At 37.3% G+C, this 13,262-nt stretch overlaps 1 long non-coding RNA gene across 2 annotated transcripts in view; it reads right to left on the minus strand.

Annotated features, from left to right (window-relative positions):
* Window positions 1-13,262, minus strand: part of LOC138175184 (uncharacterized) — a 35,205-nt gene that overhangs the window by 8,218 nt on the left and 13,725 nt on the right. For both annotated transcript variants that reach the window (XR_011171916.1, XR_011171917.1), the window contains exon 3: window positions 539-643. This is a non-coding gene — a long non-coding RNA (uncharacterized lncRNA). The remainder of the gene's footprint in view (window positions 1-538; window positions 644-13,262) is intronic.

The following is a 13,262-nucleotide window of genomic DNA, read 5'->3' on the forward strand; positions in this document are numbered from 1 at the left end:
GGGGGGGTAGTCGACTGGATCTGTCAGAAAGACTGTACTTATAATAGGCATCCTATTAGGTATATCATGGCAAAGAATTACCACTGGCCCAATACAGGAAATTTCCTAGGACTCAAGGGGAATAGACATAGGAAACTTTTATTACATGGGTGTTAGAAACTGCATCCTTGGAGGGCCTTAAATGTAGTGAAGAGGGATTGGCTGATGGAGACACTCAGTAGAAATGCATTTCTAATTTTTGGAAACCTCATGACCTGGAAATCCAATAAGAAATGGCAAAATTGCTCACAAAAACTCAAGGCATGTTTTGGGGGTGGTAAAACAGCAAGGCAAACATATTCTACATGTTAACATAAAGGTGAGAACCCCATAAACTTTGTGTTCTATGCAGATTCTAAATTATGGAGACTAGTAGAACTAAGAACAGAAATGCCTGAGATGAAGGAGGAGATCAGTTTGGAATCAATGCCAATGGGCCTCACATAACAGGGAATTTATTAATGTACATTGGGTATTGGGAACATTAAGTGCAACTCACCTGGTTTCAAAGAGTTGTTAGACAATGAGAGTGATGTGGGGTTGTTTAAAAGAATATCTCCCAGGAATCCCTCTCTCCCTCCACTGTGGTCCTTTCTCTATTCAGCTATCAAAATGAACCAAAGCACAAGTCAGACCATGTCACTCCCTATCACCTCCAAGATCAAATCCAAAATCTTTCATTTCATAACTTGCCCTTTTTTATAGCCTATACTTTTCCAGACTTCTTACATCTTATATCCACCCCCACCTTCTGAGATCCTGTGACACTGACCTCCCTTTTATTCCTTGAACAAGACATTCTATCTCCAGATGCTGGGCATTTTCACTGGCTTTCCCTATGCCTGAAACACTCTCCTTCCTCATCTCTGCCTTGGGTCTTCCTTGGCTTCCTTCAGGTCCCAATTAAAATTCTTCCTTCTACAGGAAGACTTTCCTGATCCCTCATAATACTAGTGTCCCTCTCTCTATTGATTATTTCCAATTTATCTTATTATAGCTTGTTTGTACAATATTGCTTGTTTGGACATAGTTATTTGCATGTTGCCTCCTCTACAAAATTGTGAGTTCCATGAGAGCAAGTACTGGACTTTTTTTGTTTGTTTTTGCCTTTTTTTTGTATACACATAGTATGTTTAATAAGTGTTTATTGACTGACTAATAACTCCTCTTACTGTACTCATCTAATACTTTTCCCCAATGTTTCCATTCACTTTTTCTTCCCCTCCTTTTCCTAATCCTCCTTTCCTCTGTTTTTGTCTAAAGCTTGTGAGCCTCAGACAAAGAATAGCACTGACTTTCAGAACTAAGCATTTGCTGTCTCCAAAGCATCCCAACTCTAAATACATCTACCTCTATGTGGTTTATTTTGGGAGAGGTGCTATCTGCAGGGGAAATAGAATTCTCCAGTGGCTCAACTGTCTTTTTCAGTCTTTCCTTTAATTTGAAAATAGGGCAAGAGGGGCATGTATAGAAGCCTCAACTAGGCTATTTTGTTACTTGATTAAGCCCCGCTGCAGCTCAGTAAAGAAGTGATTGATGGCATTAATTTAAAACCCTACTTTAATGGCACCCAGAAAAGAAGGATAAATGGAGCTGTGGGTTCTGGCAGACCAAGACCAAGCACTGGAGCAGACTTGACACTTCATCAGAGATATACATCTCAGAGCTTCACACAGTCTGCTTAGAGGAGGCTTAATTGGATCAAGTACTTCTCTAACTAAGTGACATATAATTGTTTTCAAAGCATTCAAAGAATATTTTTCATCACTAAAGAAAGCATTCTGGTGATTCTGCCTAGTAGGGTCACTAAAATTCATCGAAATGTTGTTGGACTTTAAGCTAGGCCTTGAGCAGTCTTTGGGGCAGAGCAGCTAGATTATATGCAATGTCAAGAGGTAGCTTCATGGAGTGGAAAGAGAGGTGACCTCAGAATCAGGAAGACCTGTGTCTAAGCTCCTACTCTGAATCTGCTGTCTGTGGGACCTTGAGCAAGTCACTTTGCTAGGTTGCAGAGATGGCACCAATCTGCACTACCAGTGAAATCACAGGTCCAGGTCTTCTCCCCATGTTAAATGTAAATTGAGGAAAGGTTTATGACCCTGTCCATCCTAGAACTTGGATCTCTTTAAGAGAGTTTTAACTAAGTTAACTTTAGGGAGTGCTTGAAATGAGAATCAGAACTTAAGGATTCTGTTCCTATTCGAGTCACCTGATATTTGATGATCAATCTTTATTTGATGAGTCAGATTCTTCCTTCCTTCTTAGGAAAACACAGGAACTCTCTCATCCCAATAAGGTGAGAGAAACTTCAAGGTCTTCTTTGACTTGTACTTGTGTCCATATCAAATCTCCCATGGGGCAGCTAGGTGTCATAGTTGATAGAGCGCAGGTCAGGAAGACCTGAGTTCAAATGTGACCTCAGGCACTAACTAGCTGTGTCTCCCTGGGCCAGTCATTTCACCCTGTTTGCCTCAGTTTCCTCATCTATGAAACAAGCTGGAGAAGGAAATGGCAAGCCACTCCAATATCTTTACTTAGCAAACCCCAAATGGGGTCACAAACACACAACTAAACAATGACAAAAATCAAATCTCCCCTACTATACTAGAAACTTTTTGAAAACAGAGTGCATGTCTTTTTTTCCCTTTAAATTAACTGCTTTTTTTCTTTTTATCCTCAAAGCACCTAGCACAATGCCTTATACAAATAGGTGTGAGATATATGATTAAAATAATCCTTACTCACAATGTGTTTACATTCTAATGGAAGGGACAACAAATATATAATCTATAAGTATATCTACACTACACAAATATTAAGTTAACAAATATATACAAAGTTGGTTGGGAGGGAAAACACTAATAGTTGGAGGGATCTAGAAAGGTTCCCCCCAAATGATGACACTTAAACCTTATCTTAAGAGAAATAAGAATCTCTGAGGGGGGCAGCAAGGAGGTAATGGTTCCAGGCATGATGGAGTGAGGGGAGGAGATCATAGCAAATGAGAAGATACAGTGTTGTGTGTGAGGAACCAAGAGAAGGTCAGTTTGGGTGGATCTCAGAGTGTAGGAGAGAAAGCTAGGACCAAGAAGGCTGGAATGACAGGATAAAACCAAGTTCTTCAGGCTTGTCATCCATTCCTCTTAAATATTGTGCACAAGAAATTTGAAGAAAAATGGGGCAAGCAGGTCTTATCCATGTGCCATATTTGAGACCTGCCCACATGGTGCTTCCTGACCTGGAAGTTAACAGGGAAGTATCTTCAAGGTTACTCGAGCCACTTGTGTGTATGTCAAAGTTAGTGGAGAGGTCAACCAAAGCTTTTGTGAAGGGTTTTTCTTCAGTCATCATGGAAGGATGATCATATGCATATGCATCATATGCATCAATTTTAAATACCATATTAAGCATGTATGCTCATGCTTGGCTTAAATCTATCAATTATTCAAAAAGAATATTAAGCATCTACTATATTGCAGGGATTAGGAGGCAAAGACAAAAGTAATTTTTTTTCATGGCCCCCCCTTACATAGTCCCTGACCTCAAGGAGCTTATACTCTATTAAGGGGAAAACACATACACATATAAGTAAATGTGAACTACATATAAAGTATACACAAAAATTTTTTTTTTGCTTTTTGGAGGGGGGAAGGAAGGGCAATAGGGTTTAAGTGACTTGACCAAAGTCACAAGGCTAGTAAGTGCTAAGTATCTGAGAATGTATTTGAACTCAGCTCCTCCTGACTCCAGGAGGTGCTCTATTCACTGTGCCACCTAGCTGCCCCAGTACAATATAATTTTGAAGGAGTGATGTAGCCAGGGAGATGAGGAAAAATTTCATATGGGAGGCATTAATTGATCTGAGCCAGGAAGGGAGGTGGGAAATCTAAGAGCCAGAGATGAGAAACAATTGGATTCCAAGTATAGAGTCCAGGCTATACCAAGGCAGTGACACAGGAGATGGGATGTGATAAATGAGAATGAACCACTAGCTTTAATTGATTAATATGTAGAGTATAAGACAGGAAGTTATATGTAATATTCCTGGAAATATGGACAGGAGCTTGACTGTGAAGGACTCAATGTCCTTCACTGAAGAGTTTATAATTAATCTTCTGCTATGTCAGGTCCTCAACTGATCTGTAATATGGTACTGACTTGGCATATGTGATATTCAGGGATGGTAAAGCTCCTTTTGAATTTAGGCATTAGATTGAGCCTAATGTAAAGAGACAATCACAAATAACATGTGTCTCTGAAACATTGCACTTAGTAGATAACCAGAATAATATGAAGGGGCAGCTGGGTAGTGCAATAGATTTAACACCAGGCCTGGAATCAGGAAGACCTGAATTTAAATCTGGCCTCAGACACTTACTAGCTGTGTAACCCTGGGGAAGCCAATTCACCCTGTTTGCCTTTTTTTCCTCATCTGTAAAATACGCTGGAGAAGGAAATGGCAAACCTTTCCAAGATCTTTGCCAAGAACACCCTAAATGAGTCATGAAGAGTGAGATAGGACTGAACAAGAACAGCAACAAAACATAAGGGGAGTTGAATGGGAAAAATAGCTGGCTCTGTACGATTATGAAAAGACAAATATCTGATCAACACAATGACCATCCATGATTCCAGAAGATCCAAGGTGAAACATGCTACCTACCTTTTTTACAGGGAGAAAATGGATTTAGTGTGCATGATGTGACATTTTTGTTTTTAAACACAGTCAATGTGTGTGTGTGTGCGGGGGGGGGGGTTGTTTCTGCATATTTGTTAATAAAAATTTTGTTTTTCTTATTTCCCCCAATGGGACAAAGAGTGGAAGAAAGAGAAAATAAATTCCTGTTAATTTTTTTAAAATTAATAAAAGACTTCCAGAAGCCAAGAAGGTGGTGTAAGGAGTAAATTACTGCAACTCTCCCATATTCACCTCCAAACAACCATAAAAATAGAGCCCCAAACAAGTCTTGGGACAGCAGAACCAACAAGAAGATGGAGTGAAACAATCTTTTAGCTCAAGAAACTTGAAGGATCAGCAAGAAAGATCCATCTTTCTCAGGTGAAAGGGGAGCTCAGCCCAGGATGGGAAGTATCTCAGCAAGCCAGCAGAAAGTCCCACCTCAGCAAACCACCACATCCAGTATGGTAGAGCAGACAAACACCAATACCAAGACCCACTACATGCCTTAGCATAGGCAGAATCACTTACAGACTCTGGCTCTGACAATCACCATGTGCTTCAGCATATCCTCTGGGTGTCTAAGCAAACAAGCAGGCAACAGCTAGCACTGCCCTCTCCATTCATATTCCTGGGCAAACAGGCAGCCTCAGAGGTCAGACGGACACATGCTGCCATGGGAAAACACAGAAACAGCCCACCTGGGTCCAGTAAACACTAGACACCACAACTAGGACCCCAATTCCTCACCTGGTAAGCTGCCAGACCCCCACAGACTCCAGCAGCACTACCCCCATGCCCTCAGCACAGAACCAGAAATGAGGGTCCCCCAAATCAGTGCAGCACTAGTAAAACAGCCAGATCCTGCAGCCACTAGCACAAAAAAGCCATCGACAGTGTAACCTCCACCCTGGGAGCAGAGATCAAATTTAAAAGGAAGGAAAAAATACAAGCAGAAAACAAGAAAAAAAAAAACCCTGACCATAGAAAGTTATGGTGGCAGGGAAGATAAAGACACAAACTCAGAGGAGGACAATAGTGTTAAAGCACTTATGGGCAAAACCCAAAAGAAAAATGGGTAGTGGTCTGAAGCCCAGAAAGACCTCATGGAAGGGCTCAAAAGGGAACTTAATAATCATATAAGAGAGATAGAAGAAAAATTGGAAAAAGAAATGAGAGTGATGCAAGAGAATTATGAAAAAAGTTAACAGCCTGGAAAATTGCTTAAAAAGAACAATTGGCCAAATGGAAAAAAGACATACAAAAATCCACCAAAGAAAATAACTCCTTAAAGAATTCAATTGGCTAAAGGGAAAAGAAAATACAAAAGCTAATTGAGGAAAACAATACCTTAAAAGTTAGAATTGGGCAAGAGGAAGCTAACGACTCTATGAGACATCATGAATCAATCAAGCAGAATCAAAAGAAAGGAAAAAAATGGAAGAAAATGTAAAATTCCTCAGGGAAAAAAAGCTGACCTGGAAAATACATGCAGGAGAGACAATGTCTGAATCATTAGACTACCTAAAATCAAAGAGAGGACCTAGACAATATCTTTCAAGAAGTTATCAAGGGAAACTACCCTAATGTCCTGGAACCAGAGGGAAAAATAGGTATTGAAAGAATCCGCCATATACCTCAGGAGAGAGATCCTAAAATAAAAACCCCAAGGAACATTATAGCCAAACATTTTAGTCACGATCAGGATCACACAGCACCTTGTAACTACAACATTAAATGATCAGAGGCGATGGAACATGATATTCCAGAGGGCACAAGAGCTAGGACTACAACCAAGAATCACTTACCCAGCAAAGTTAAGTATAATACATCAAGGGGAGAAAATGGCTATTCAATGAAATAGAAGGATCTCAAGCCTTCATAAGAAGACCAGAACTAAACCAAAAATTTGACTTCTAACATCAAGACCCAAGGGAAGCATAAAAAGGTAAAAAATAAAAGAAAACATAAGGGATTAAACAGAGTTAAGCTATTTATATCCCTACACAGGAAGATGATACTTGTTACTTTTAAAAATTGTGTCATTAACAGTACAGATAGAAGGAATATATATAGACAGATGATATGGACATAAGTCGAATTTGAGGAAATGACACAAAAAAATTAAAGGATGAGAAAGAGGAGTACAAAGGGTGCAGAAAGAAAGGAAAGGTAGAGTGGGGGGTAAATTATCCCACATGAAGAAGCAAGAAAGACGTATTACAGTGGAGGGAAAGATGTGTGGGTGAGCAATGGACATTGCTTGAACCTTACTTTCATCAGTATTGACGCAGAGGGAATCATACATAATCAGTTGAATAAAGAAATCTTTCTTACCTTATGGGAGGAAGGTGGTGGTGGGAGCAGATTAAAGAAAGGTGTGTTGGGGGGGATGCTGACAGTGCAGTGGGTAGATCAACAGAAGTGGTAGACAAAAGCAAAACACTGGTGACATGGGAAAGGGTGAAAGAATAGAGGACAAACAGAAGGAAAAATAGGATGGAGGGAAATACACAGGTAATAATCATAACTGTGAATGTGAATGGGGTGAACTCTCCCATAAAAAAGAAGCAAGTACCAGAGTAGATAAAAAATCATAATCCTACAATATGTTTCTTACAAGAAACACACTTGAAGCATAAAGACACACACAGAATAAAGGTGAGGGGCTGGAGCAGAATTTATTATACTTCAGTTGAAGTAAAAAAAAAAAACAGGGACATAAATCCTAATCTTAGACAAAGTAAAAGTAAAATTAGACTTAATTAAAAGAGAAAAGGAAGGAAAATACATTGTGTTAAAAGACACCATAGACAATGAAGTAATCAAATTAGAAGGGTAAGGAATAGCCTAACTATCAGATCTATGGGGAGGGGAAGAATTCATGACCAAAAAAGAGATAGGGAGCATTACAAAATGTAGAATACATAATTTTATTGTATTAAATTGAAAAGCTTTTGTACAAACAAAACCAATGCAACCAAGACTAGAAGGAAAGCAGAAAGCTGGGAAAAAAATATTTACAGTAAGTGTCTCTGATAAAGCCCTCATTTATCAAATAAATAGAAAGCTGAACCAAATTCATAAGAAAATAAGCCATTCTCCATAAGTCAAAGGATATGAATAGGCAGTTTTTAGATGAAGAAATCAAAGATATCTATAGGCATATGAAGAAGTGATCTAAATGACTTTTGATTAGAGAAATGCAAATTAAAGCAACTCAGAGACCACCTCACACCTGTCAGATTTGCTAACATGACAAAAAATGAAAATAAAGGTTAAAGATAATATGGGAAAATTGGGACACTGATGCATTGTTGTGATGGAGTTGTGAACTGATCCAATCATTCTGGAGAGCAATTGGGAGCTATGCCCAAAGGGCAACCAAACTGTGCATACACTTAGATCCAGCAATATCAATACTTGGTTTGTATCCCAAAGAGATCAGAAGAAAGGGAAAAGGGCCTACACATGGAAAAATATTTATAGTAGACCTATCTGTTATGGCAAAATATTGGAAACTTGAGGTGACGACCATTAAGTGGGAAATGGCTGTTCAAACTGTGCTATATGAATGCAATAGTGCAATAAATGCAATATTGGTGCAATAAGAAATGATGCAATAACTACAGTGCAATAAGAAATGATGAACAGACAGATTTCAGAAAAAACCTGGAAAGATTTGAGCAAATTTATGTAAAGAGAAATGAGCAGAACCAAGAAAATATTGTACACAGTATCAGCAACACTGTATAATGATCAACTATGAATCAATCAGCTCTTCTCAGCAACGCAATGATCCAAGACATGTACAAAAGACTCATGAAGGAAAATGCTATCTGTATCCAGATAAAGAGCTGATGGAATCAGAATGCAAATTGAAGCATATTTTTTTCACTCACTTTATTCTTTCTCATGGTTTTATTTCCTTTTGATCTGTTTCTTCCTTTATCACTATGACAAATATGGAAATATGGTTTACATGATAGCACATATAAAACAATATCAAACTGCCTACCATTATCAAAAGAGAAAAGAGGTGGGGGAGCGGGAGAAAAATTTGGAACTCAAAATATTATAAAAATGAATGCTAAAAATTTTCTTCATATGTAATTGGGGAAAAAATAAAATACTATTTTAATAAAAATAATAGAAAATAAATAAAATACTATATCTGATACTTGCTATTACCTTTATGGCCTTGGGTGAGTCATCTTAATACTTCTTAGTTTCCTCATTTACACAAAGAGGAAATTAGACTATGACCTCAGCTCTAAATCTATGATTCTGAAATGTTAGTTTGAGGATAATATAATAGCATTACCTCACAAGATTGTTTTGTTTGAAAGCAATCAGAGTTAAGTGACTTGCCCAGGGTCTCACAAATAGTAAGTGTCTGAGTTCACATTTGAATTCAGGTCCTCCTGACTTCAGAGTCAGTGCTCTATCTACTGTGCCACCTAGCTGCCCCTTGACAGGATTGTTTTGATGATCAACTGAGATAATATTTGCAAAATGCTTAGCACAGTGCCTAATACATAGTAGGCACTTAACAATTACATATTCTTTTCCTTGTTTTCCCCCCCTGATTGAGAGAGGCCAGGAAAAGCCTCTTTTAGAAGCTGAGACTTAAATCTACAATGCTCTTCCCCCAATTCTAGTGCTCTTAACACCACGTCACACAAAAAAACTTACATATTCTTTCACTTGAAACACCCTTTACATTTACCATGTTCTAATTTTTATCTTAACTGTGTTTATCTTGACTCCCTCACTAGCTTTTAAGCTCCAAGATATAGATATTGAATATTATTCACCTTGTAGTCCCCCTAGTGTTTTGCCCATAACTTGACATAGTACGTATCTAAAGGCATTTGATATGTATGTGAAGGATGAATTAATCTAAAGGGGTCATCCCAGGGACCATGTATCTAGAGTTCTCCTGGAAACTTCCAGGGTTATAGTGTCTCAGTGCATGGATCTCTGAAGAATGACAGACTTATTGGATACTTTCATATATGTGGCCCAGTCCTGACAGCACTTGTGAGTATAGTATAATGTTTATAATTCTCTGTGGTCTATGGAAAATGGTAGAGATTGCATCAGTTTTAAAGAGAGACAGTTTCCAGCAGGCTCTCTTCCTTAAACTATCTCGGTGGCATCATGCAACACTCAGACATCCAGGGAAGAGTGGGAGATGGGCTGGCTTTCACTTATTCCAGTGTTAGGGTGACATGTTTCATGTGATGGTGAGAGTAGGGAAACTCTAGGTGAGTTTGCACCTGGGACCCTTGCTCCCTCTTCTGCTTTGTACTTCCTTTCTTTCCTAGGTGACTGGTTTTTAACCTTATGGTGTATGTATCTAGGTATAAAGACTGATCTGGTGAGTTCTCAAAGACTAGAGGTACTAGGTCTATTAAGTGAGACTGACTGGAAGCAAAGAACGTCTCTTCAGAAGAGATGACCCCTGGCAAGAGGAAGAGATCAAGTTCCTGGGCTGGTTTGCCAAAGGGCAAGGATTTCAGGGAAACAGTGCAAAGCCAAAGTGAAAGGTAAAATATCTAATCAGCAGTCCTGAAAACTGCTCGATGTTTTTTTATAAGGTTAAAGTATTAGCCTCTGAGTAGATTGTTACAGTAGTAATAAGTTGTTACTGACTCCTATTTTAAGTTGATCTTGCAATGAATGTGATGAGTCTATTATGTTTAGCATTTCTTTTTTATGTAAGAATGAACTACTTTTCCCATATGAAACATATTCACATTAACTGTCTTTTAACATTCTGCTTTTGGGAAGGTATGAGCCAAAAGTCAAAACTTTGAGAAATTTGTCCTTAAGACAAAAGGGTGGGAGATATGGGGCTAATGAACTGATTAATATGAGAGGAAAAAAAAGGATTCTAGCCATCTTTCTTATTAGAGGTTAGACCTATCATGATGGAACCCAAACAGACTGAATGCCTGAGCCCAGGGCAGAAGGGCCCCATAATGAAGAAGAAAGCATGGTATCCCATGCCTCTAGGCCCAATTTTATATCTTTGACATGAAAGAAGGATAATAACTGATATTCTTTTCAGCAACCTTTAGGAGACAATCAGAGGAGCTGTATCTGATACCTTCAGGCACATAGACCACTGGTACAAGTGCATTAAACATCATTCATTAAAATGTGGAGAGTACTAGGAAATGTTGTCTTCAATTGTAATGAAACATTTGAGCAATTTCCAAATGAAAAGGAAATTTGACAAGATTTATTGATATTCTTATCATTTTAATTTTGGAAGTAAGAAATCTGAAATTTGACAGAAAAAAATTATCATTAGGGATTATAGTTCCAAACTGAATCTCATTATGCTACCAGGGCTAAAATGATACAAGACTGGATTTTGATGCCCTTTGACTGCTAGCTTGCATCATGGTTTAAGGGAATGCTTTCTTTTCCGTAGTTCCTCTCCTAATTGTTCAGAATTCAGGGAAGATATAATCAGGCTGTGTTGGTGGTTATCATTCACCAGTTGCTAATTTGTGAATTAAGGTTTATGATGTCTTCCAAAGAGTTGGTATATAGGTGGATTGAACTATCCAGAAACATTAGGAAAGGAGACAATCTCAAAACTCTTGGCACCTTCTAATCTTTCAAGGTGAAAAAGGAAACACAACCAACTCTTCTGCATAGAAAGGGATTTTTAAAATTATAATAGTGGTTTTCTATTCTTTGTGCCTCTGGTACAATTTTTCTAATTGGACCTCTGGAAGCTTTTTATTTATTATTAAAAAGTGAATAGAACTGCATAGCTGGAATCCTATTGGAACTGAACTGAAATTTTAAGTCCATATATTTTTATATAGTCAAAGCAATATTTTGCCCAATCATATGCCAATAAATTAGATAATCTGAATGAAATAGATGAATATTTATGAAAATATAAATTACTTGGATCAGTGTTTCTTAAACTGTGTGTTGCAATCCCACATGGGGTCGTGTAACTGAATGTGGGGGTTGCAAAAAAAATTGACAACAATTAAAGGTTTCTGAACATACAAACAAAAATTAATTCAAAATCAAACGTAATAAATATGAGGTATTTCTGGCAGCACTTGCCTGTGTTGCATTGTGTGACTTCCCTGCATCCTTGGTTCTGAACACAACATTGACAATTATGAAATCAAAATATTGATAATGACACTAAAAAATGTTGAAGATGCTTTATATCTTGCAGTATCAAATATTCCACCAAGATTTAATGATTTATGTAAAAATAAACAAGTACCTCCATCTCATTAGTATGCAAATTTTCTTTCATCTTTAATAAATGGTAAAATTATATTTATACCAGTTGTTTTAAAATAAATTTATTTATTATTTATCACCACTAAATGTTTGATTTGTATACCTATTTTATATACCTAATTTATAAATTAAGGCTTATGATGTCCTTCAAAGAGTTAATACATAAATGGACTGAACTATCCAAGTACATTAGGAAAGGAAATAATCTAAAAAATTTTTGGTGCCTTCTTATCTTTCAAGGTGAAAAAGGAAACACAATCAACTGTTTTGCAAAGAAAGAAATTGTTTTGCTCACTTTTTTTGTTTGTTTGTATAACTTGACACATTGGGTATCTTATGGTATGTTGATACCCAGGGTCATGTAAAAATTTTTCAGACAAAAAGGGATCCTGAGTGGAAAAAATTTAAGAATTTTTGGCCTAGATTAACAGATCAGGAAACAGAATGCTTAATTAACCCCATAAAAAAAAACAACAAGCCATTAATGAACTCCCTAAGCAAAAATCCTCAGGGTCTGATGAATTCACAAGTGAATTCTACCAAACATTTGAAGAACAATTAATTCTAATATTATATAAACTATTTAGAAAAATAGGTGGAGTCCTGTGAAATGTTTTTTTCTGACACAAATATGGTACTGATATCTAAACCAAGAAGAGCCAAAACAAAGAAAGAAAATTGTAGACCAAATTCCCTGATGAATATCAATGCAAAGATTCTGAACAAAATACCAGTAAGGCAATTACAGCAATATATCACGAGGATTATATACTATAGCCAGGAGGGATTTATACCAGGAATGCAGGGTTGATTCAATATTACATATGAAAACTACCAACATAACTGACCATATCAATAGCAAAACCAACAAAAACCATATGATTATTTCAAAAAATGTTGGAAAAGTTTTTGACAATATATAGCACTCGTTCCTATTAAAAACACTAGGGAGCATAGGAATAAAGGGAATGTCCCTTAAAATAAAAAGCAATATCTGTCTAAAACCATCAGCAAGCATTATCTGTAATAAATTTGACTTACCATGTCTAAGTTGTTATTGGTAACACTGTGTCCTACTTGTACTGACTATGCATTTTTCCTTCAATTTATATTTTTGATTTGGTGTTGTTTCCATGAATAACATTCCCATAGCAACACCAGGAAAAAGGTTCCATTTTAAAAATATGGTCTTTTATAGCAGCAACCAACATGGGATCAATGGGTTTGCTGTGTAATTTCACAAACATCCAGACAC

This window comes from Petaurus breviceps, unplaced genomic scaffold (genome assembly GCF_028583685.1).
Source record: "Petaurus breviceps papuanus isolate PSGF00001 unplaced genomic scaffold, PetGlider_PUasm1.0 76, whole genome shotgun sequence".
Taxonomy (NCBI): domain Eukaryota; kingdom Metazoa; phylum Chordata; class Mammalia; order Diprotodontia; family Petauridae; genus Petaurus; species Petaurus breviceps.